Source organism: Dendrobates tinctorius, unplaced genomic scaffold, assembly GCF_039654945.1.
Source record: "Dendrobates tinctorius isolate UK_male_01 unplaced genomic scaffold, ASM3965494v1 ptg000063l, whole genome shotgun sequence".
Taxonomy (NCBI): domain Eukaryota; kingdom Metazoa; phylum Chordata; class Amphibia; order Anura; family Dendrobatidae; genus Dendrobates; species Dendrobates tinctorius.
This window is the reverse complement of record NW_027361731.1, coordinates 6,508,202-6,534,071: the sequence shown is the minus strand read 5'-3', so window position 1 is coordinate 6,534,071 and position 25,870 is coordinate 6,508,202. Positions and strand designations below refer to the sequence as shown.

The window sequence follows — 25,870 nt, the reverse complement described above, 5'->3', positions numbered from 1 at the left end:
TATAAACATATTATGCATCTTTATTAGACAAGGACAAAAAGAGGACAACTAGAGGACATGTGCAAATGGCAACCAAAGTGCAAGTAGTGCAAAGTGCAGATCAAGCAATCCAGCCCTGGTCAAACCCAGTACCAGAATAAACCATTGTTCATATTCATGATTAACAGAAAATGAGGAGGTAAATACAGCACATAAAAAAACTTAACCATGAGAGGCGAGTAAGGCTGTTCACATATATAAAAAAACAAAAGGGAAAATCCCAATATACTCAAATATACACACAGCCTACCCTCAAAGGGTTACTACACATCAAAACATTACCTCACTAGTTCAGGATGATCGGGCGGACTACTCGACTCCCCGACGCGCGTTTCGGAGCTCTAAAGCTCCTTCCTCAGGGGGCATGAGTGAAGGATACACGGTGCCCACATTTATATGTGCACACCGGAAGTGCCGCGGACGCGCCGCCCGCAGCTCCGCTGCAGAAGCGCCTCCCACCACTGACGCGGCCGGAAACACGCGGGCCCACGTGATCCAAAGCCCGACATTGGCTGGGCACGTCATACAGCAGGAGCCGCGGGCGCGCATGCGCGGCACTTGTGACCTCGGCGGACATATTACAATAGGGCAAAGGCCCAAACAAACATCTTCAAACAAACAACATCACAATAAAAATTAAAAAATTAAAAAAGGGAAGGTAGGGGGAAAGGAAAAGGGAAGAAGAAAAAGAGGGAGGGAGAGGGGAGGGAAAAACCAGGACCATCTTATACCCCATGAATAACATAATATCTAATCAGAATAACAGTATTCTTGCATATACTATCATTAGGAGAAAATCAACTAGCCACAATATACATTTACAATCACATTGGATATACATGTAGCCCTTATAAATATATACTGACCATAATTTAAAGGTCAAAAACCTTATGAAATCTGTATAGATATATATAACAAAAAATTGAAACACCCCATAATACAATATACTCCACACACATATGTATACATACACATACATACATATATACATATATACATACACACAAACAAACAAAAAAAAGGAGAAAAACCAAAGCCAAACTATATATAAAAAAGGCCCTATCATCAATAGTCCATGCGAAGTCTTCAAAAAAAGAGACAACCGATGAACACATCATCCATCTCCCGAACGTCTACGGCCCCCAATCCATATCCAAGATGAATGCAAGCAGAACTTTTCTCAAGATTCTTCCGTGAGTGCCATAAGATGCCTTCTTAGTAATCTTGAGCGATAGATTTATATCCCAAAACGACCCCGTACACCCGATCCTAATAATAAACTTAAAAGAAAACAAAATTAAAACCAATACATAAAAACTACCACATCATGGTATACCAAAGCACAGTCCCGAAACGCGAGACTGAGATCAAAGAAATGAAACATACGATAAACTTTCATTTAATCCATTGGGATGTACCGTATTTAGCGTCCAGATCCAACGCGTTTCTTTTTGAGCTAGACGTTGGGAGATTTTACCACCCCGAATCCCCATATCTACCATGTCAATACCCTTAAATTTAAGACCACTGCTGTCACAATTATGGTGCAACTTGAAGTGTCTCGGTAGAGTCTTCAACAAGTGCACCTCCTCCTCATTGGCTGCGGCCTGTATGCCCAGCACATGCTCCCTGATCCTAACCTTCAATTGTCTGGTCGTAAGACCTATATAGATCAGGGAGCACGGGCATGTGGCATAATATACCACATTACGGGATAGGCAGTTGATATTTTTCTCAATCTTATATTTTTTCTGCCCTGTAGAATCCGTAAATTTATTATCACTGATCATATTTTCACACGCCACACAGTGGCCACAGGCCGCACTACCACCCTTCTTACTACGAATAAAATTATCCAAGAAAGTCTTAGGTGGATCTCCAACGTAGTGACTACGTACAAGATGGTCTCGTAGATTTCTCGCTCTCCTGAAAGTAATTTGTGGTTTGTCTGGGATGATCCTCGCTAAGATAGGGTCCGTCTGCAGGATATTCCAAGATTTCTTTAAAATCTCACGTACCTGATCAGACTGGGCATTAAAGGTTGTAATAAATCTCGCTATCTCTGATTTCCCAACCTCATCATCGATTTTATACAAGAGAGTATCTCTATTACTATGTTTAGCCCGCAGATAGGCCCTTTTAATTGACCTATTACTATACCCCCTTTCTGCAAAACGACCCCTCAGATCCTTTGCTTGAACCTCAAACTCCTCTTCTGTTGAGCATAAGCGTCTAAGGCGTAGAAATTGACCTATCGGTACAGAGCGTACCATATGGGTGGGGTGTGAGGAGGATGCATGTAGGACCATGTTTGTAGCAGTAGGTTTTCTGTAGATAGTGGTCTGTATCCTCCCTTCCGGACCCCTCCTCAACAGAACATCCAAAAATTCTGCCCTACCTAGATCATACGAAGCCGTAAGGTGAATATTAAGGTCCTTACCATTTAATTCCAAAATGAACTTTTCCAGTGACCCTATATCCCCTTGCCAGATCAATAAAATGTCATCTATGTAGCGCGTCCACAAAGGGACGCGCTCCATACATGACAGACGGTCTGACATCAGGAGGTCTCTCTCCCACAGCCCCAGGAACAGGTTAGCGTACGAAGGCGCAAAGGCCGCCCCCATCGCAGTCCCTTGGAGCTGCAGGAAGAAAGACCCCCTGAACGTAAAAAAATTATGCGTAAGGGCAAATTCTAGAATTTCCAGGACAAAAGTCCTGAAACGTGGCGAAAAATTGGATGTGGAGAGAAAGAAATCAACTGCACGTAATCCGTCACTATGGCGGATATTCGTATATAACGACTCAACGTCCATAGTGACCAGAAATGTATCATCCTCCAAAGTAAGACCATCCATTTTTCGTAACAGTTGATTTGTATCTCTGAGGTGGGATGGCAAATCTTCCACAAGTGGCTGGAAAAGAAAATCCAGCCACTGATTAATACACTCCAAGTAGCCCCCCCGCCCAGAGACGATGGGTCTACCTGGGGGACACTGTATGTTTTTGTGAATCTTGGGGAGGAGATAAAAGGTTGGTATCATAGGTTCAGCAACAGTTAATGCTGTGAAGAGTTCCCCGGAAATAACATCGGCATCCCTAGCTCTAGTAAGGATCCCCTTCAGTCGTGCACAGTAGGCGGAAAAGGGGTTAAAAGTCAGTCTCTTATAACAAGTAGTGTTAGAGAGCTGACGCATGGCTTCTCTTTCATACATTGGTCTGGGCCACAGCACGATGTTTCCCCCCCTTGTCCGCCGGCTTAATCACAACATCAGGGAGACTCTTCAGATAACTCAACCGTTTCCTCTCCTCCCCAGAAAGGTTGTCCCTCTGAATAAATTGCGGCAACTTGAGAAATTCATTGCTAACTACTTTAACAAAAAGGTCAATGACACCACAGCTCGAGAGGGGGGGAAACTTCTTGGAGCGTACCCTCAAAGCCGGAGGAATCCTATCTCCCTCGGTGGATGAATGTTCCTCCGCCAACTCCTCAAGAATTCTCAAGGCCGACTGTTCTTTTTCTGTAGGAAACAGTTTATTTTTGTTATCATCAAAGAAAAAACGTTTAAACAGTAACGATCTGGCAAAAATGTGCAGATCTTTAACGGCTGTAAATCTGTCAAAACCCGCCACAGGTGAGAATGACAGACCCTTACATAACAGAGCACAATCAGCTCTGGTGAGCATATAGTCACTAAGATTGATTACCTTGTTACTCTTACTTGACAACAGGGAAGAAACCAGGTCAAACCAAACATACAAAAGAGGACCCAGGCACAAAGGCACTGACACATGGGGGTCGACATACTCAGCCGAGAGCAAAAGTATAACCAACGACACCTAGATCCACAAAGAGGCTATAAAAAACCTTGTTGAAACCAAAGGGATGCTCACAAGATTAACCCCAGCAGCTCCAAGCCTAAGCATACCAGGCAAACCATGACAGGTTTGCTTCAAAGCATACCACATGTCTAAATAAATTGATAAAATTAGTTTTTACCCTGTTGACACAACACACTTTTATAATCTGATGTAATCCACACATGCACATCTTACACATAACACAACATTATAAATTCATACACTAGTAAAACTAAAAACATTATACTCACTACTATAAAACTATGCCTCTAGATAAAAAAATCCTTGAGTAGTTTCCAAAATGGGGTGCCTTATGGAGTATTACCACTGTTTAGGCACATCAGGGGCTCTTCAAGTGTGACATGATGTCGGCAGACCATTCCATCAAAGTCTGAATTCCAAAACATCACACATGCCCTTCCTAGCCCAGCCTTGGCCCAAACAATGGTTTTCCTCCACATAGGGGTATTGGCATACTCAGGAGAAATTGCACAACTTTTGTGGTCTATTTTCTCCTATTACCCTTGTGAAAATAAAAAAAAATCAGAGCTAAAAGATCACATTTTGTTCCACATAAATGATTTTTTATTTTCATGGCTCTACGTTAAAAACTTCTGTGAAGAACTTGGGGATTGAAAGTGCTCACCGCACATCTAGATAAGTTCCCTGAGGGGTCTAGTTTCCAAAATGGGGTCAATTATGGGGGATTTTTGTTTAGGCACATCAGGGGCTTTTCAAATGCGACATGGCGTCTGCTCTCATTTCCATCCAATTTTGTGCTCTAAAAGTCAAACCACGTTCCTTCCTTTCTGAGCCCTGCCATGCATCCAAACAGTGGTTTTCCCCCACATATGGGGTATCAGCATACTCAGGAGAAATTGCACAACTTTTGTCGTCCATTTTCTCCTGTTACCCTTGTGAAAATAAAACAAAAATGGTGCTAAAAGTTCATTTTTGTGACTAAAATGTTAAATGTTCATTTTTGCCTTCCACGTTTCTTCGGTTCCTGTGAAGCACCTGAAGGGTTAATAAACTTCTTGAATGTGGTTTTGAGCACCTTGAGGGGAGCAGGTTTTAGAATGATGTCACTTTTGGGTATTTTCTGTCAGATAGGCCCCTCAAAGTTACTTCAAATGTGAGGTGGTCCTTAGAAAAATTGTTTTGTAAATTTGTTGTAAAAATGAGAAATCGCCGGTCAACTTTTAACCCTTAGGGTAAGTTCACACTGGGCGTTTTTGCTGCTTTTTTTCTGCAACAAAACCTGATCTTCTTGGCAGGAAAAAGCTGCAGCAAAAACGCAGGGTTAGGTGCATTTTTGGTGCATTTTTTGTGCAGATTTGGTGAGTTTTTGGTACGTGTTTTGTGTCTGCCCATGCTAATGTCCATGACTTTTCTGCAGAAAAAAATGCTGCAAATAATGATACCTGCATTTTTTTTAGCGTTTTTCAACACCCATTCAGGTCAATGGGTGAAAAACACTGCAAGTGACATTCTCTATGTCCAATAAAAGCAGTAAATCCCAAAATCCTGATGGCACAAAAAACCATGTGTGTGCATGAGATTTCTGAAATCTCATAGGCTTTACTGGTACTGTAAAAAGCAGATGAAAATTAGCAAAAAAAAACGCATAAAAAAAAACGCCCAGTGTGAACTTACCTTAACTTCCTTACAAAAAAAAAATATGTTTCCAAAATTAAGCTGATGTAAAGAAGACATGTGGGAAATGTTATTTATTAACTATTTTGTTTGATATGTCTCTCTGATTTAAAGGCTCAATAATTCAAAGTTTTCAAACTTTTTGACACATTTACAATTTTTTAACAAATAAAAGTCTGAGCGAACCGTATATTTGTGTGATTCACCGCGCTATGCTGAGCAGATGTATAAAAAAAAAAAAAAAAAGGGGGAAAGAAATACTTAACAGCAGTTATACGTACTTACTAAAAAATGAAGTTGATGTAGAATATTCTGTGTAAGTTGAGATGTCTACGTGGTAAGTAGTTTGCAGGTTATCTGATGGTAGAGATCTCGTTTTTGATAGCTGCTGATCAAAAACGAGATAACCATCAGATAACCTGCAAACTACTTAGGCTAGTTTCACACTAGCGTTTTTGAGCGCAGCGACGGCCTGCGCACTGCCGCTGCTAAGCCCCGCCCCTGCCACGCCTCCGCCGGTAGCTCCGCCTACCGGCGCATGACGTTGCATGCGCCCTGCGTCCCCTATCTTTATCACTGGGGGCGCAGGCCGTGCGCAGTATGCGTTTGGTGGCGCATGCGTCCTTTTGACGGTGCGCCGACCTGCGCCAAATGCAACCTGCTGCAGTTTGGTTGCGCCGGCGCACCGTCAAAAAGGCGCATGCGCCGCCAAACGCATACTGCGCACGGCCTGTGCCCCCAGTGATAAAGATAGGGGACGCAGGGCGCATGCAGCGTCTTGCGCCGGTAGGCGGAGCTACCGGCGGAGGCGCGGCAGGGGGCGGGGCTTAGCGGCGGCCGTGCGCAGGCCGTCGCTGCGCTCAAAAACGCTAGTGTGAAACTAGCCTTACCACATAGACATCTCAACTTACACAGAATATTCTACATCAACTTCATTTTTAAGTAAGTACGTATAACTGCTGTTAAGTATTTATTTTCCCCTTTTTTTTTTTTTTTTTTTTTTTTATACATCTGCTCAGCATAGCGCGGTGAATCACACAAATATACGGTTCGCTCAGACTTTATAACAGGAGCCGACACAGTCCTGTCTCTTCACCAGCTGCATCTGAGTTTTTTGGATAGGTAGCGCCCGTGTTACTTTACCGTAACAAATAAAAGTCATGTCGAAGCAATTTTAAGACTATCATGAAGCCCAAACATGTCATGAAGAAAACAACCTCAGAATCAGTGGGATCTATTGAAGCGTCCAGAGTTATGACCTCATAAAGTGCCAGTGCTCACAAATGAAAAAATTGGCTTGGTCAGGAAGATGAAAACAGGCTTCGGAGTTAAATACACCCTAGGGCCACATGAAAGACACTAAAGGATACAACTTTATAATATTTAGGGGGCGAACAATAATCTAAGCTCTCCTTCCTATAACAACTCTCCCTGAGCTGCTTCCTGATGACGGTGTGCCGAGCATCGCGTCACTGGGTCTTCTATAAACCCGATAACGTGATGCGGCCGGAAAGTCACAGTAATGTCAGTAGCCAACATGACTGCAGCCTTACCGTATATGGCGGGCAATCCCAGCATGTTTATTGGCTGGGAACTCGGGCATGGCGCTCCATCACCTGCGATAATCGAGTAACAAGCTTGTCCGAGCTCCCGATGCCTGACCGAGTAGTGGAGAGCGACTCACTCATAACTAGTATCTACATTATTGTGCTGGAGCAGAACTAGGAGAGAAATAATCACATTGTGTGGGAACTTCTTGGGGCTTCTGTCCTCTCATCCTGCAGTTGTCTAAATGGATCTAATGTGGACTTGGGAACCAGCTAAGTCGCATTCTGTCCACAGCTGTTATGAAGTAGATACCAGAAGAAGCAGAGGGGGCAGACGCCCCGTGCCCCGCACTCTGAGGGAGCCCACCAGGAGCTATGGTACTGTAACTGTATCGGCATGCACAGCGCACCTGTACAGTTACATTCTGTGGCAGGGCAGGGAGAATTGATCTCCCAGCTCTGCTGCTATGGGGCCCTTGAGCAGGCAGGGGCGCGTTGCCAGCTGTGGGCCCCCCCACCCATCATCACCAGTTCAGCTGTATTGGCTAGAAGCCGATACAGTTGACCGCAATGATGAGAGAAGGGGCGTTACGCTCCATCTCCCATCATCCCCCACTCAGCGTTTGACATCATCGATGCCAACATTGACAGGGGGTCGCGATGATGTCATTACCTGGCGCCCACTGTCCGGAGATGTGCGGGCACTCAGATCAGTGGAGGAACCAGGAGGAAAGGTGAGCATTGGATTTATTTTTATATGATCCTGAATTATGCTATAGAGATTGCCTATGGGGGTGCATTATATTAGGGGCTGCATTATACTATAGAGCCTGCCTATGGGGATGCATTATATTAAGAGCTGCATAATACTATATAGTCTACCCATGCGGGTGCATTATATTCAGGGCTGCATTAAGCTAAAGAGTCTTTCAGATGGGGGTGCATTATACTATAGAGGCTGCCTATGGGGTGCATTTTCTTAAGGGCTGCATTATGCTATAGAGGCTGCCTATGGGGGTGCATTATATTAGGGACTGCAATATGCTATAGAGGCTGCCTGTCACGCTCGCACCTTGGCAGATTGGCACGACCGAGGGGGTTGTGGCCCCACTGTTCCAAACTACACTACCCTGGAAGGGGCATGACAAGGACAGCTGCCTTGGTCTTCACTGGAGCCTCTGATGATGAGGTCAAGCTTTTGCAGTAGGTAGCTGCCAGGTGCCACTCCAGGGTGGTGTCTGGCTGTGGCTGCTGATCCCACTGGGGAACAGGACACTAGGACAGGTGTGACTGGCAGACAGGCAGGTGATCACGGCAGGCATGGCTAGTACATAGGCAGGCAGGCACGGCTGAGACTGGTAGGTGGGCACAGCTGAGACACTAGCAGGCGGGCACGGCTGAGACACTGGTAGGTGGGCACAGCTGAGACACTGGTAGGCAGGCACGGCTGAGACACTTGCAGGCGGGCACGGCTCAGACACTGGCAGGAAGGAGTGGTGTATGGAGTAGGTAGAGACCTGTTCACACAGGAGGTGCAGGTACTGGCAGGAAGGAGTGGTGTATGCAGGAACAGGTTTGGAGCTGTTCACACTGGAGAAAAACGCAAAGCTGTGGAAAGGAGCTGCAGTTGGTAGCAAGAGGTTTAGCAGCATCAGAAGCAGAACAAAGCAGAAAGAAGCAGTACCGCAGGAGCGCGGAGCACCAGCAGAGCCACAAGGGTACGGAGCACAGGCAGAGCCGGAACAGTGCGGAGCAAAGGCAGAGCCACAAGAGTCCGAAGCGCAGGCATACTCGCTAGTGTGCGGAGCACAGGCAGAGTCACAAGAGTGCAGAGCAGGCAAAGCCGCAAGAGTTCGGAGCACAGGCAGACGGAGAGGACACAAGGATAGACACAGCAGGGAAAGGATCCACAGACAAGGAGACTGACAGACAGAGGTAGGACTGAGTTCAGACAAGGTAATGGTAAAAGACAAGGTACAGGAACAAAGACACAGAGACCCGGATATACTGCCTCCTGAAGGGCAGAGAGGACAAGTATGAGACAAGGCAAGGAACAATAGCACAGGAACCAGGATATTCTGCTTCCTGGAGGGCGGACGGATACAAGGCAAGGCTAGGAACAGGGACACAGAGACCAGGATATTCTGTCTCCTGGAGGGCAGAGCAGACAGGCACAGATACAGGACTAGGAAACAAGCCTCCAGACAAGGCGAAATGCAGAACAGGACCTGGCAACTCAGCAGCAAGATACTGAGTAAAGGCTTTGCTCAGGCAGCTGCACCCTGATTCCATAAGAACCAGAGAGTTCTGGCGCCGCCCCCCTATGCATACAGCCAGGAAGCATGCAGAGAGCATGCAGGAAGCAAGAGGCACACAGCATGGAGTCGGCAGCAGACGGAACTCACAGTATGGCCTGGAGCAGTGATTAAGTTGGTGTGTGGGGGATGGGAGGCCAAGCAGTTATGCCGGCAGGGTTGTTACACTGCCTTTAGGGGTGCATTATATTAGGGGCTGCAATATACTATAGAGTCTGTCTATGAGGGTGCATTATATTAAAGGGAACCTGTCACCAGGTTTGGCCGATAAGAGATACAGCCATCACCTTTCAGGGCTGATATACAGCATTCCATAATGCTGTATATCTGCCCCCAAACCGGCCTGTAAGAGGAGAAAAATAACTTTTATTATACTCACCTGCGGGGCGGTCCAGTCCAAGGGGTGTCGCTCTTCTTGGTCCAACGACTCCCATCTTCCAAAGATCGCCGTCCTCCTGCTTGCTTCGTGTGGATGATGCGTCACTGCGTCATCCACACAGGCTCCCTGGCATCGTGCTCCTGTGCAGGTGTACTTATCTGCCCTGTTGAGGTTAGAGGAAAGTACTGCAGTGCGCAGGTGCTGGGGCTCTTTGACCTGTGGCATCCCTGGGACCGGATCGCCCCGCAAGTGAGTATAATAAAAGGTATTTTTCTTTTCTTACAGGTCAGGTTGGGGGCCGATATACAGCATTATAGAATTCTGTATGTCAGCTCCAAAAGGTGATGGCCATAACTTATATAGGCCAAAACTGGTGACAGGTTCCCTTTAAGGGATACATTATACTATAGAGGCTCCCTATGGGGTGCATTATATTAAGGGCTGCATTATGCTATAGAGTCTACCTATGGGGGTGCATAAGAGAGCATTATACTGTGTGTAGTGGAGCTGTACGTGGGAAGACTCGGGACATTATAAAATGTAAAGTGAGCACTTACTGTTATAGGGGAACTCAGGTTACTGTGACTCTCAATGGGGCACACAGAGGGCACTATTACTTTCTAGGGGGCAAAATATGGGCACTGATTTCTAGGGCACTTGCTCCCGGCATTACTATATTCTAGAGGGTTGCTTTAGAATTTAGAGGTCACGCAGCAGGTGCAGTAATAGGGACACATACGGCAGCAGTGGCTCAGTATTGGGGTATCAGCAGGATGAGGAGGTTGTGCAGGTTGGGAATAGATGGTGACGGGGCTGGAATATGAGATGTGAAATGTGTCTGTGCCGTATTCTCTGCAGCCGAGTCCTGGCTGGAAGAAGTTGTCACATCGATCTGGGCCAGATGGAAAAGACGGGAAAGTGAACGATACCATCAGAAAGAACGTCAGCGGTAAGTCATTATCGGTAACTGTGCTGTGACCTCTTATATGTTCCACAGGACTGGTATCTACCACTGACCATATGGCGGTAACAGCAATATTGGTCTTTATATAGAGATTATTTTCAGTAACAGCGCAGTCATCTTAGAGGTTCTCCTACATCCACTATTACGGTGCGTCACCCAGTTGTCATCAGGGTTACTTGGTTAGGGGCCACTCAGAAGCTTCACCCCCGAACCAAAACCCTAGCTACACCTCTGCTGTTACGTCACTGTTCACACCACACAGAGACCCCAAAAGAGTCTCAGTGCTGAAGGAGTTAATGTCCCCCCCGCACCCAGTAATGAGGAATCTTTAGCGCCTACCTCCACCCGCTGAGCCGCACTCCACATAGAGAATAATGGAGCCTCCAGCACCGACCTCCACCCGCAGAGCCGCACTCCACATAGAGAATAATGGAGCCTCCGGCACCGACCTCCACCCGCAGAGCCACACTCCACATAGAGAATAATGGAGCCTCCGGCACCGACCTCCACCCGCAGAGCCGCACTCCACATAGAGAATAATGGAGCCTCCAGCACCGACCTCCACCCGCAGAGCCGCACTCCACATAGAGAATAATGGAGCCTCCGGCACCGACCTCCACCCGCAGAGCCGCACTCCACATAGAGAATAATGGAGCCTCCAGCACCGACCTCCACCCGCAGAACCACACTCCACATAGAGAATAATGGAGCCTCCAGCACCGACCTCCACCCGCAGAGCCGCACTCCACATAGAGAATAATGGAGCCTCCAGCACCGACCTCCACCCGCAGAGCCGCACTCCACATAGAGAATAATGGAGCCTCCAGCACCGACCTCCACCCGCAGAGCCGCACTCCACATAGAGAATAATGGAGCCTCCAGCACCGACCTCCACCCGCAGAGTCACACTCCACATAGAGAATAATGGAGCCTCCAGCACCGACCTCCACCCGCAGAGCCGCACTCCACATAGAGAATAATGGAGCCTCCAGCACCGACCTCCACCCGCAGAGCCGCACTCCACATAGAGAATAATGGAGCCTCCAGCACCGACCTCCACCCGCAGAGCCGCACTCCACATAGAGAATAATGGAGCCTCCAGCACCGACCTCCACCCGCAGAGCCGCACTCCACATAGAGAATAATGGAGCCTCCAGCACCGACCTCCACCCGCAGAGCCGCACTCCACATAGAGAATAATGGAGCCTCCAGCACCGACCTCCACCCGCAGAGTCACACTCCACATAGAGAATAATGGAGCCTCCAGCACCGACCTCCACCCGCAGAGCCGCACTCCACATAGAGAATAATGGAGCCTCCAGCACCGACCTCCACCCGCAGAGCCGCACTCCACATAGAGAATAATGGAGCCTCCAGCACATACCTCCACCCACAGAGTCACACTCCACATATATGGCTGCTCTGTGCGCACAGGACCTGTGATGAGGTCACAGGAGGGGAGGAGTCAGGAGTCACATGATCAGGGCCTCAGTGTGTGCAGGACGCTGCTGTGCTGTATTCAGCTTTTCTGCTGGAGTTGCTCCTTTAAGAACAGGGAATGTTGCAAACAGTAGAACAATTCCCCCCATTAAGTGATTGGATCCTTCCAGATCTGGGAAAGATCTTAGTGATATTACAGGCGGGAGATTCCAAGAGCGCTGGATTCAGGGGTGGTCCTGGTGCTGAATGAGCCGTGCGGCCTCCATCTTGGAGAGCGGCCACAACCCCAGACGATGCAGCGGCCGGAGCAATGTTATTGATGGAGAGAATTTCTGCGAGCAGCAGATTAATGAAGAATGTTTTACCGGAACCTCCTGGGGCATCAAGGAAACCCGTCTCCCATCTCCACAGGTTGTAGTTATTAGAGGGAGCAGGGTTAGAAGATGAGGTGGAACGTGAGTGAGGGTCGCCTCCTGCAATGTCCCGGGGTGGAGCATCTTCCATCAGACCACGCAGACATCTCTACATTTCTGCTTTCTCAGACAAGATGGGGTGCAGAGGGGACATTAATGAGAGAAAAATGGACTTTACTGAATTTACCAAATGGCGGCAATAAAACAAAGAGTGAAAAATGTTAAGGGGTCTTTGCTGCATTATACCATCTGTCCCAGAGGATCTGCACCGCAGCGTTGGCTTAACACCTTCATTACCGAGTGCCACAGGTGGCGTCACGAATTATCTACCTATAAACTTTATTCAGCTTCATTCCATCTATATTACATTGACACCCAGGACCACAGACCGGGTCACCGCCACCGTGACACATCCCTTTCAGACACCAGCCTGGTACCGAGTGATCCCCACACCTGCCCTGGGGGTGATCCATTTTGGCGTCACGAACAGGATTCTGAAGCCCGGTGCCACCGGGTCATGTGTGCCAAAGACAGTACTGTGTGCCATAGACTGATCGTGCAATTGCCGCCATTACCCCGCCACCTGGCGCACGCGGGAAGCCGAAGGGGTGTGCCACCGTACCCCCCACAGCGCCACAAGATGCAGGGGCGAGTGCAGCTGTGGCTCCAATTGCGCTGTAGAATCCAGAGGCCAGCTCCGCCTCCAGAGCACAACAAGGTCAAGAGATCACCAGAGCGGTCCCCATAATGCCGCTATCCATGCCATATATACCAGGAGCGGCCTGGCTACCGCAATACTCAGGGGAGTCACATACCCTGAGCGATTTTAAAGAGAGACTGTGCAGTTTGTTTGACGTATATCCTCTGTCTGAAAGCCAAAAGGTAAACATCCTTATTGGGCAGCTAACTGGTGCAGCGCAAAGAGAAGTAAAGTCTCCGCAGGACACTGATAAAGAGACTGTTAAGCAAGTTCTGGCTAAGCTGAGGAGCACCTTTGACACCCACACTGCTGCAGAAATAAAAATGAAGTTCTTTGGGTGCAAACAAAGGGCGCAGGACAGTATATGGGACTATGCTCTTAACCTGCAGGAGGCGCTGCGAGCCATCAAGCAGATTGACCCAGACAGTGTGAAAGATGTAGATAGACCGTTGAATGAACAATTTATTGAGGGACTTCTATCTAGCACCCACAGGACACAGCTGCGTATCATGGCCCTATAAAACCCTGATCTGGGCTTTGCAGACTTTAAAGACAGGGCTATTCAGGTGCTGCATGAACCAAATGTCAGCCGTCCAGTGCCCCCTAGGCTCCCAGCAGTAACATACCACCAAGAGGCAGCATCTTTCCCTCAGAGCCCTGTGGAAGCTGATGCACAGACTAAAGATAGTGATCCATCTGCAGAGCTACGCCTTCAGGTCCAAGAGCTGAACAAAAATATGGCTGCACTTGCCAAAACTGTGCAGTCCATGCAAGTGTCCTCAAAGGAGAAGATCCAGCTGTCCTCCAGTCCAGAGGACGTCCCTTGGCTACGGAAGAAGAGGATCCCACCACTCAGAGGGAGAGAACGATCGCTACGACCAGAAGGGATGTCCCTTCTGCCACCACTGCAGCAAAGCAGGCCACATCAAAAGATTCTGCCACCATGGGGCAGAGGGCCAACCCCCAGGAGTAGGACAACAAGGCCCAAAGAACTGGTGAGCCAAGTATGTTGGAGGGTCCTACCAGTGGTGATTGACGGCATTCCCATGAACGCTTTGCTGGACACTGGCTCTCATGTGACAACTATGCCGTATATTCTTTACAAAAGGTATTGGGTTGACTCTGAACTTACTTGCGGCCCAAGTGATGAGCTGACAGTAGTTGCCAGCAATGGTCAGTCTTTGCTACAAGTGAGATGTAAAGAGATCACCATTAAGGTGGGGCGAGTAGAGTTAAAAAAAACCCAAGGTCTGATAGTTGTAGACATTGATCGACTGGAATGTAACCAAATAATGTCCTTAGGTACTAATGTGATTGAAAATTGTTTTGCCCAGGTTATTGTTTTGATGCAACAGGTAGCTGAGACTGCTGGTTCCAGTGAGCAACGGGTCTTGCAGAAGGAGATCAAGGTCCTGATGCAAAGACAGCAGGTAGAACTATCTGGTGGAAAAATTGGCAGTGTCAGAGATTCATTCCCCATTGCAATACCTCCCAGGGGTGAAATGTTAATTTGGTGTCGGGCAGCCATAGGCCTCAGAGGAAAAGATTGCCAAGCCCTGGTAGAGCCAGTGTACTCTGATAGCTGGCCCACTGTCCTGACAGCCAGAGAGGTAGTTGATGTCCGCAATGGGAGAGTACCTGTATGCATCTTAAATTGTGGGGAGGAGGAGGCCACAATACCTCAGTATGCCACAGTTGCTAAGCTGTTTACTGTCAGTAACAACGCAATACAGGCATCAGAGCCCTTGGTCTCATCCGACCAGGTGGAGGACAATGGCTCTGTAAAGCAGCTGCATGTGGAAACTGACTCCACCCCTTCACACCAAAAGAATGGGGTTTACCGAGTGGCTCAGGAGTATGAGCGGTTATTCAGCAAACACCCTCTAGACTTTGGGAAGGCAAAAGGGGTCCAACACCATATCCCCACTGGAGATCATCCACCCATTAAAGAAAGGTACCGGCCTATACCCCAAACACAATATCAATGTGCCAAAAGTATGTTGCGGGAGATGAAGGAAGCTGGGGTGATCAGAGATAGTTGTAGCCCCTGGGCAGCCCCAGTAGTCTTTGTGAAAAAGAAAGCTGGTACCATGAGAATGTGTGTTGATTACAGAAAAATTAGCAGCATTACACATAAGGATGCCTACCCATTACCCAGAATTGAAGAGTCAGCTGCACTTAAAACTACTAACTATTTTTCCACCTTAGATCTCACTAGTGGGTATTGGCAGGTTCCCATTGCAGAGGCAGACAAAGAGAAAACAGCGTTTACTACACCAATGGGTCTCTGTGAGTTTAACTACATGCTGTTTGGCTCTGCACAGCCCCAGGAACATTTCAACATTTAATGGAGTGCTGTCTTGGACACAAGAACTTCGATATAGTTCTGTTGTATCTTGATGATGTCATTATTTTCTCCAAGACTTATGAAGACCATTTGGAGCACCTGGCTAAGGTGTTTGAAGCCTTGTCCAACTTTGGCCTGAAAGTGAAGCCCTCCAAATGCCTCCTCCTGAAGCCCAAGGTGCAGTACCTCGGTCATGTAGTGAGTGCAGAAGGTGTGGCGACGGATCCTGACAAAGTCACTGTCATCCGGGACTGGCAGAAGCCCAGCAACCTCCATGAGGTACGTCAATTCCTCGGGTTGGTAGGCTACTACCGAAGGTTCATCAAAGGCTTCACTGAGATGGCGACACCATGCAAAATTTTCTAGTGGGCCAGCCCAAGAAAGCCATAAAGAAGAGTCCTACATTTAAATGGAATGAGGAACTGGAAAGGTCCTTCACTCGACTGAAAATGGCTCTCACAGGAGATGAAGTTCTGGCTTACCCAGATTATGATCAACCATTTGTCCTTTATACTGATGCCAGTAACATGGGACTGGGAGTGGTACTGTCACAGGTACAGAATGGTAAAGAAAGAGTGATCTCCTATGCCAGCAGGAAGCTTCATCCCACTGAAAGGAACCCTGACAACTACAGTTGCTTCAAACTGGAGTTCCTCGCCATAGTCTGGGCCATGACTGAACAATTCAAGCACTATCTAGCCGCGGCCAAGTTTACCATCTTCATGGACAACAACCCGCTGACCACACTTGGAAACTGCAACACTAAGTACACTGGAGCAGAGATGGATTGCCCGGCTGTCTAACTACGAGTTTACCATCAAGTACCGAGTGGGGCACAAGAAGGCCAATGCTGATGGGCATTCTGGACAGCGCAATCTGCCAGATGGGGGGAAGAGCCTGAAGCACTCGAAGAAAACGAGTTACCTGCCTTTCACCAGCCAATTGCAGCCCAACGCGCCCAAGGAGTGAGGAACAAACGCTATGTCGTGAAAGAGGCCACCCTAAATCCATTGCCTCATCATGAGTGGGCAGAAACACAGGATAGCGACCCTGCAGTCTCTCTGGTAAAGGAGCTATTGACATAAGCTGACTCACCCCCAGGTCTAGATGCTCCTGAAGAAACCCAGCAGTTGTGGAAGGAAAGAGGCAGGCAGAGGAACCTATGAGGGAAAGCTGTGTCGGAGGAGTATCAATGCCCGCACTCACGAGCTGGTCTGGCAGGTGGTAGTCCCAAAGAGGGAGGCATCATTGGTCTTGGAAGCATACCACAATGGAGCAGGACACTTTGGATGGAAGAAGTTGGAGGCCTTGCTCCGGAAGAGATTCTACTGGGCTGGTATGAGGAAGGCCATTGAAAATTGATGCCAGGAGTGTGGACAATGTAGCATGCGCTGGAAGGACCGTAACAACCAGCGAGCTCCCTTGCAGCCAATAATAACCAAACAGCCACTTGAGTTGGTGGCCCTAGACCATGTGAAGCTGGTCCCAAGCCATTCGGGCTATGTTTATGCTCTTACCATCATTGACCACTACTCAAGGTTTCCTGGTAGTCGTGCCTGTCAAGGATCAAACAGCCAGGACAGCAGCCAGAGGATTTGAACAGCAATTTTGCCGACCACGTGGTTACCCTGAGAGAGTGCTTACAGCTCAAGGCCTAGCCTTTGAAGCAAAAGTGTTCCAGGAATTCTGTAACTTGTATGGTTGCAAGAAGATCAGAACAGCACCGTATCATCCACAGACCAATGGCATATGTGAAAAGATTAATCAAGTGGTGATCGATCTACTGAAGACCTTGCCTTTGGAAGAGAGGAATCTATGGCCAGAGAAGTTGCCAGATCTGGTAGACCTCTACAATCACATTCCTGTGAATTCCACCAACTGCACTCCAGCCTACTTAATGAGAGTGAGGCCTGGCAAGTTGCCTATTGATTTGGATATGGGAGTCCTGACACCTGAGGTGACATCACCAGATGCTGACTGGGACACAGAGCGGCAGCAGCAATACCGTAAAGTGCAAGAGTGCATAAAAAAAGAGTCTTGCTCAGACAAGACAAAAGCAGGAAAAGAACTACAATCAACATGCACCTGCAATTCCCTTGTCACCAGGAGAACAGGTCCTAAAAAGAAAAAGGAGGTTGCACAAATTAGATGACCAATGGGAGGCTGAACCTTACACCGTCCTACCATCAAACTTTGACAACACCAAAGTGTGCCTTATCAGTAAGGATGGAGGCGAAACCTCATCAGCAGTGTCGAGGGATCATCTGAAACTGTGCCCTGACCAACTAAAGGAAAGGATAGAAGAGCAAAATAACCTTCAGCCCATAGAGGAAGAAGAGAAATTCAGCACTGTACTTGGTAAATTCCCTGCAAATTGAACTAGAGTGAATCAGGCTATAGTAGTGCCAGTTTTGACTTTTCCCCAACTGGTAGTGCAAGAAGAAGTGACTCAAGACCACCCTGAAAATCAGCAAGTACAGGCAGCAGATGCCACACCAGCAGTGGAGCAAGAGAACCCTCGCCCTGTCAGTGGTGAATCTGTCATGCCCATAGTGTGTAGAAGTGGTCCTAGGAAATCTAGCATCCCTATGCTACGCAGAACCACCAGCTTTCCGCGAGCTCATGGCCTACGCAGTACCACGCTATGACCTACCCAGTTGGCACTTCTTTTCTCGAAAAGCCATCCCAGCCCTCCACCTGCATGTGAAAGACCGCATTGTCCATGCACTCAAGCAATCAGTGAGTGGAAAGGTTCACCTCACAACAGATGCATGGTCCAGTAGGCATGGCCAAGGCCGTTACGTGTCCATCACTGTGCACTGGGTTAATGTGGTGGATGCAGGGTCCACAGGGGACAGTGGCGGTGGGACATTGCTGCCTAGCCCATGGAATAGGAAACAGTTGACTGTAGGCATTCGACCCTCCTCCTCCTCCAGAAGCGAAAGCTTGTCCACAGAGTGCAGTCGCACGAGCACTCGATTCGCAGTTGCCAGTGTTGCACACGAGGTGTCCCACTATCGAACAGCTAGTGGTAAGAATCAGCAGGCTGTGTTGAAGATGATGTGTTTGGGTGACAACAGACACAACGCGGAGGTACTGGCCGACTACTTGCAGCGACAAACTGAGTCATGGCTGGGCAGTCTGCATCTTGAGCCAGGCAAAATAGTTAGTGATAACGGCCGGAATTTTGTGGCAGCCATAGCCCTTTCAAAACTCAAGACACATACCTTGCTTGGCTCACACCTTGAACCTGGTGGTGCAGTGCTTCCTCAATAATTATCCGGAGTTAACACCCCTCGCACATCCGCTGGTCGCCCGTACACTCCAGTCGTATGCAGAAGCTGTAGCGATTGCTCCACCTTCCCAAGCACTGCCTAATTATCGACGTTGCAACAAGGTGGAACTCCACCCTGCACATGGTTGAGAGGCTGTGCGAACAGAGGCAGGCTGTAATGCAATTGTGGGAGGATATACGGGCAGGCAGTTTGAGGGCAGACATGGTCTTGTCAGGTGTGCAGTGGTCGAAGCTGAAAGACCTCTGTAAAGTCCTTCAGTGTTTTGAGGAATGCACACGGCTGGTAAGCGCAGACAACGCCATCATAAGCATGAGCATCCCACTTATGCGTCTGCTCATGCAAACTTTGACGCACATTAAGGAGCAGGCATCTGCAGCCGAGGAGGAAGAGGAGGAGGGAAGCCTTGATGACAGTCAGCCAATGTCTGCTTAGGGAACTCTCCTGGACGAGGTGAAGGAAGAAGAGGAGGAGGATGATGGGGCTGATTATTTAGGGGAGGAGGATGCTTCTCAGGGGGCAAGAGAAAATGTTGGCGTGGCAAGGTCAGGTACAGGGTTTGTGCGTGACTGGAGGGATGTGGATTTGCCAGAAAGTGCTCCTCTACCCAGCACTCGCAGTGCATCTTTGACACCTGGAACATTGGCCCACATGTGTGATTATGCCTTGCAGATCCTAAAAAGGGACCCCCGCATTGCCAAAATGATGAACGATGACGACTACTGGTTGGCCAGCATCCTGGATCCACGCTATAAAGGCAAATTCCAAAACATCATGCCACAGGAGAACCTTGACCTAATATTGGCTAACAAACAAGCAACTCTGGTAAACCGGTTGGTTGAGGCATTCCCAGCACACAGCAGCGGTGATGGTTCACCCACGAGCCGTAGGGGGCAACATGGAAGAGGTGTTCATGGTGCACACATCTGAAGTGGCGTTGGAGACACAGGTTTCATGACCATGTTGTGGACTGATTTTTCAAGTACCGCTCACATGACTGGTAATACTGCATCGATTGAAAGTGAGAGGAGACAGAAGTTGTCAACTATGGTTACAAACTACTTCTCCCATATCGATGTTCTCCCTCACAGGTCATTCCTCTTTGACTATTGGGCCTGTAAACTGGACACCTGGCCTGAATTGGCACAATATGCCTTACAGGAGCTTGCTTGCCCTGCTGCTAGTGTGCTATCCGAAAGAGTCTTCAGTGCTGCTGGATCAATCCTGACAGTAAAAAGGACCCGTCTGTCGACCCAAAATGTTGATGATCTAACCTTCATTAAAATGAACCATGCATGGGTTTCAAAGGATTTTGTCCCACCTTCCCCTGATGACACATAGGTTGCCAGAAAAATGGCTCGCTTTTGTCCTCCTCTTCCTCGGACTTCTACAATTCCTCCATTTGCAGCTGTTGAATGTCCAACATCAACATATGCCATTTTTTCAACCTCTCTAACTGGGCTGCCTCCCCCCCAGGGCCGGAGTCACCACCTGGCGCATGCACCCGTGCGAGTGCCGTTGCCCTGGACAGGTGGGTGGGCCCAATCTTGGGCGACGGCACTGGCACAGGGTCCCTCATAGTACAATCAAGTGTCTCTGATGGTGGGGGTGCACCCCCGCCGTCAGACACACCGGCGTACTATGAGGGGCCCTGTGCCAGTACCGCCGCCCACGATTGGGCCCCCCTGCTTGCTCAGGGCCCCAGCACTTGCAATACTTACCTCTCCCTGCTCCACCGCTGTGTAGTCTGGGCTGTTAAATCCTTCACTGGGACTGCCACTACAAATTTTTAAACTGATAGATGATGGTTAAGACGTAGCTATGCCCTGTTGTCATGTCCACCATGTTTGTCATGTCTGCCATGTCTGTTTTGTCTCAAGAACTCCTGGAGCGATGTGCATGTGCATATCTTGTCTGCTGTCCTGCATGTTTGCTAGAGCAGTGTGCACACTCACCTCATGTCTGAGCTGCAGGATGCCTGCGTTTCTGCTCTGCCTTCTGTGATCTTCTCGTCTTGTCTAGAGTCCCTGATCATGTGTCCCTGCCTGGATCCTGCACTGTCTGGTTCTGCAATCATCTCGTCATGTCTGGACCGCTGATCATGTGACGTTTCCTAAAGATCCTGCACTGTCTGGTTCAGTAATCATCTCATCATGTCTGAAACGCTGATCATGTGACGTTTCCTAAGGATCCTGCACTGTCTGGTTCGGCAATCATCTCGTCATGTCTAGAACTCTGATCATGTGACCTGTCTAGGTTTCAGCACTGGATCTGCAGTCGTCTCGTCATGTCTGGAACTCTGATCATGTGACTGTGCTGTTATCCTGTGGATCTGAACCCGGAAGTGCTCCCCTGGTCCTGACCTGGAAGAGGAGGGGCTATGCCCTATATCAGGCCGCCCCTTCCTTTGCTCTGGGCCTGAGTATTGTGTGGTGTCCCTGCATGGCTGCTTGGTCTTTGGGGCGCTCCCTCTATTCTGTGCCGTTGCACTCTGCTCTGTCGTGCATCTCTACACACGCTCCGTGCTCGTATTCCGTCTCTTGTCTAGTGTTTCTCTCGTGCCATTTTCTGTCCCTGCTCTGCTTTTCCTTGTAGTCCTTGTTTGCTCTGTTTCTGTCCTTGTGTCTTGTCTTGCTCTGCTTTGTGGCTTCAGGTACCCTGCCTCTGTCTCTGGCGTGCCTCTCTGCACGCGCAGGACTCTGCCTCGCCTGTCCCTGGCGTGCCTCTCTGCACGCGCAGGACTCTGCCTCGCCTGTCCCTGGCGTGCCCCTCTGCACGCGCAGGACTCTGCCTCGCCTGTCCCTGGCGTGCCCCTCTGCACGCGCAGGACTCTGCCTCGCCTGTCCCTGGCGTGCCCCTCTGCACGCGCAGGACTCTGCCTCGCCTGTCCCTGGCGTGCCCCTCTGCACGCGCAGGACTCTGCCTCGCCTGTCCCTGGCGTGCCCCTCTGCACGCGCAGGACTCTGCCTCGCCTGTCCCTGGCGTGCCCCTCTGCACGCGCAGGACTCTGCCTCGCCTGTCCCTGGCGTGCCCCTCTGCACGCGCAGGACTCTGCCTCGCCTGTCCCTGGCGTGCCTCTCTGCACGCGCAGGACTCTGCCTCGCCTGTCCCTGGCGTGCCTCTCTGCACGCGCAGGACTCTGCCTTGCCTGTGTACCCTGTCCCTGGCGTGTCTCTACACGTGCAGGCCTCGCTCTGTCTAGTCCCAAGGTCCTTCCTTGGCCCGGCTCTGGGCTTCTGCCTACGCTCCGCTGCTAGACTGTCCCTGTCCCTGGCATGCTCTCTGCATGCGCAGGTCTCTGCCTTGTTCTTTGTATTGTCCCTGATGTTTCATGCGCCCTTGCACTTTTCACACTAGGCTTTGCCATACTGTCTGTACGTGTCTCTGTCCTGTGTCTTTGCCTAGCCCTGCCTTGTGGCTCCGTGCACTTGCCTGGTCGTCTGTGCCTGCCTGGTGTGCCTCAGCCATGCCGCCTCAGCCGTGCCGCCTCTAGCCGTGCTCGCCTGTGTGCCTCAGCTGTGCCCCGTCCAGTGCTATAGTGGTCTGGCTGCTTGGCCCTGCGGCGGTGCCGCCTCTAGTCATGCCTTCCTGCAACTACCATCGTCAGTACCACCTGCCGGCGCTCCCAGCCGTGGTCTCCGTGCTCCCTTAGGCCTCTTTCACACATCAGGTTTTCGCCGTCAGGCGCGATCCGGCGCTTTTGACAGAAACTGGATCCGGCGAAATGCAATGCCGGATCCGGTTTCCCCCCCATTGACTTGCATTTGCGCCGGATGGCCATGCGTTTCATCTGGCTTTCGCCGGATACGGCAATGTGTCGCGATCCAGCGTCTGGAAAAAACGTCTACTGTAACGTTTTGTCTCCGGCGAAAAAGCCGGACACGCCGGATCCGGCGCGTCCGGCTTTTTCACACAATGAAAGCCTATGAGCGCCGCAATGCGCCGGATCCGGCGAAAGCCGGATCCGGTTTTTTTGGTCTGAGCATGCTCAGTAGCTCTGCCCACAAGACATATATAAAAGCAAGACAGTGGGACCCACAGCCACACCCAACATGCCACCCAAGCCAAGAACCAGGAGAAGGCAGCGGACATCTGCAGCACCACCACCACCCCAAATGGAGCAGCAAATGGAACATGCTGAGGGGAGTCCAGAAGCAGATGAGAGACGGTAATTATCAAATCCCCCATTCCTCCAAACTAGGGCCATGGAATATCAAGATATTCATTGGCCCTTTGTTTCTCTTTATTCAACAGCCGCCAAAGAGATGCAGCAGAAATGGCATCACTGGCAGCAGCAGCAATACCCACAGCCATGGAGTCTGGCCATCAACAGGACAGCACATCTTCTTCTGGGAGCCCTCCCTCGCATCGTCAGCGTTTGACTGTAAGTTTTTATTTCCAAAATCCATCATCTCTGTAATATATGTCTATTCATTGACTTTTATTTCAAAACAGGAATCACAAGATGAAGAGGAGCTCCCAGAAGAAGAAGGAAGGGGTGGACAGACACCTGGAGTGGGCTCACAATTGGTAAGTTTTTTTGCATCAAACGCAGAAACACAACATCACACTACACACAACACATAGAAAACAATGTTCTGCAGACCACACACAGCAAACAAATGCCTACATCCAAAGACATAACATTTTTTGTTTTCTTCTCTAGTCTTCCCAATCTGGTGCTCGGCCAAGAGGTCCTCGCAGTGCCTCCCAGGGTCGTTGGCGACAGCAACGTGGCGGTCACCAGCGTGTAAGTATAAATATTTTTGCTTTGTTTTTTTGCACTTTTTATTTCATTTCTTTTGTGGAGGCTAATTATGTTATTTTTGTCTTTTTCTTTAACAGCCTTCACAGCGTGCTCCCGACTCTGACGGTGAGGATGGAGGAATTGATGTGGACCGACTCATCGATCTCGTCAGAGAAAGGGAGCCGCTCTGGAATATGGCTGACCGCCGCCACACTGACCTGATCGTTACCCGACGATTCTGGGAGGAAATCTGTTCTCTCCTTGTGGGCCGCTGGGAGGACCTCGAAGCTCGGGCCCAGATTAAAGAGCGTAAGTATATACAGTACCGGTTGCTTGATGTAAACCAATGTTTCCCGAACTCCAGTCCTCGTGGTCCCCACGGATCATGTGTTCAGGATTTCTATTTACTTTGGAAATCCTGAAAACATGACCCCTGGGGACCATGAGGACTGGAGTTTGTGAAACACTGATGTTGTATACTAACCACTCCTTTCTCGTTTCAGGGAACAGAATTGTGAATCAGTGGCGGTCTGTGAGAGATCGTATCAAGAAGGAGTTCAATAAAGAGATGCGGGCCCCGAGTGGCTCTGGAGGACGCAGGAGCAAGTACAAGTACGCACAAGCCCTGTCGTTCCTCCGGGAAACAATGCTCACCAGAAGGTAAATATTACACACCACATGTGAAAAAAATGGTAGATGTAACTTTTTTTCAGCCAGGGCCATACCATGTCAGTATTTTAATTGTTTTTTTTTTTTTTTCTCTTTATTACACAGCACGGTGAGCAGCACTCGGGAGCCTGCACGATTGGACCCTTCTGAGGCGATCCCTGAGGAGACCGGCACCGAGGGACACTTCGACCGCCCCGGTACATCTGCACCTTCCCACACATTCGACCCATCTGTCCCATCCACCAGCACAGGAGCATCGTGGCCGCCTACATTACATGAAGCTGCTGGTGAGGAGATCGCTTTCCCTTTACCCCACCCTTCTGCCCCTGCCACCTCTAGTACACCTGCGGGTACTGGGCGGCAGCGGCAGAGGGGTCAGGAAAAGAGTTATGCGCAAGAGTTCTTGCATCTGAATGCATCTTTCCAGAACTGTCTCAAAGTCTTGTCAGAGCAAATCTCCGCAGGCTTTCAGCAGATCAACTCCAGCATTCTGGAGGTGAAGACACTTCTGCAAACCATGCATTCAGAAGCAAGATCTTCGCCAAACCACACCTTTTTCAGGTCTGTTGTGGAGCGCATGGCAACACTATCTCCTACCCAGCAGATGCATGTAATGCATTTGTGCCACGGTGCTCTACAGCAGGTTACCTCCCAACCTCCACCTCCCACCACTGTAGTTCCTCCACCTGCACCCCCTCCAGCCACTTTCCATCCTCCCCCTCCTATTACATCTGCACCCCCTCCAGCCACTTTCCATCCTCCCCCTCCTATTACGTACCAGCAACCTCCCCAGTACCAGACATCTCCCCACTTCCAGCAACCTTCCCCGTACCAAACTCCTTCCCCCATACAACTTGCCATCAACATCATCTGCTCCTACAGTCCCTGCCCAACCCTCCACTCCACCGCCCACCACCTCTTCTGCCTCCCACATGTCCACCCATTCTGTAGCTTTTTCCACACCTTCACCTCTAACTGTTCCTTCCCCACCACGATCCCAGTCCTCTCTCCACACACCCAGTGTCGAAGTGTCCCGCAGCCCCTCCAGCAGTATTTCCACCCCACAGTACACAGATTTGTAATGTGTGTTTTTTGTAATAAAAATGCCCATTGGGTTTAAAACCTTTATTAAAGTTTTTTGCACTTTAAAAACATTTTACAAAAAAAAAAAAAATTAAATAAAAGTTAAATTATCATTTCACAATGGTTGTCTGTCATTTCTTTCTGCGGCGAACTATGTTTAAAAAAAAAGGTTAAATACAGGGTATTTCAAAGGTAAAAAGGTATTCAAAACCAGGTATATAACTGTGGGTAAATTTTAGCTTTTTGCCACAGTTGTGTTCCTGGTTGTGTTTGAAGCAAAGTATTTCACCTAAAGTTGTGTTTATTGTTGGTGATTTCCTACCAATGTACACAACTTTTGTTAAAAGGTGAAATACTTTGCATAAAACACAACCAGGTACACACCTGTGGCCTAAAGGTAAAAATAGTAAGACCATG

The 25,870-nt window shown here is 49.1% G+C and overlaps 1 long non-coding RNA gene across 1 annotated transcript; it reads right to left on the bottom strand.

Moving 5' to 3' along the window:
- On the bottom strand, nt 1–21,471 carry LOC141094372 (uncharacterized). The gene is made up of 3 exons (XR_012233042.1): nt 20,910–21,471; nt 3,472–3,560; nt 1–1,319 (listed from the first exon to the last, which is right to left on the bottom strand). It is a non-coding gene; the product is annotated as an uncharacterized lncRNA (long non-coding RNA).
- Between the last annotated feature and the right edge of the window lie 4,399 nt (nt 21,472–25,870).